An 815-nucleotide genomic window follows, 5' to 3' on the forward strand; every position below is an offset into this window, starting at 1 on the left:
TCATACTTAAATCTCATCAACATCCATTGGTTGAATGTTGAGAGAAGAAGGATTGAACATGGAATAAGCAAATGAGAGAAGAGAGGAAAAGATGAAGAGAAAATTTTACCTTCTCTTTGCAAATTTTGAAAATGAAAGAGTGTGAGAGTGAAGTGTGAAGTGTGGAGGTTTAAGGAGAGAAGGGAAATATTTCCCTCTAGGAAATCATCAAAAAATCTCCTAGGGTGGCTAATGATGATTTCATAAGATTGAGTGATGTGAGGTTTGATTTATGGAAAGGCAAATTTCACATCCCAACGCGAAATGACCACTTCGCGGACATGTGCGATTAACATTTCCGAGTATTATCGGCCAATACTCGACCGGGTATTATAAATCGCGCGATTTTAATATTTGATTAGAATTTCGGATTTCGGCATTCCGAGTGAAAAATATTTAGAAAGTAGGTATGAGTGTACTCAGGGTCTATATTGACTCGAAATGAAAATACGAAGCCAATGGCACGATCGGAATTCGATTCCGAGTTACAGAACTCAAGAACCACTTTTAGCCGTATCGGGTGAGATTCGGCCCCCGACAGCGGTCCGAAACTGACTGTCTCCGAAAATCATGAAAATTTACAACCAAATTGGAAATAGAATTACAAGACTAAGACGCAACTAGAGTTTCGTCTAATTCTTTACCAAATATTCCCAGAAATTCATTTTCGAAAATATAATTAATAACAATATTAATAAAATCTTATAATTCAAAATCGTAAAATTCGCGGTGTTACAATCCTCCCCCTTAAAAGATTTTCGTCCTCGAAAATAGAG

The sequence above is a fragment of the Lupinus angustifolius genome, chromosome LG04, assembly GCF_001865875.1.
Source record: "Lupinus angustifolius cultivar Tanjil chromosome LG04, LupAngTanjil_v1.0, whole genome shotgun sequence".
Lineage (NCBI taxonomy): Eukaryota > Viridiplantae > Streptophyta > Magnoliopsida > Fabales > Fabaceae > Lupinus > Lupinus angustifolius.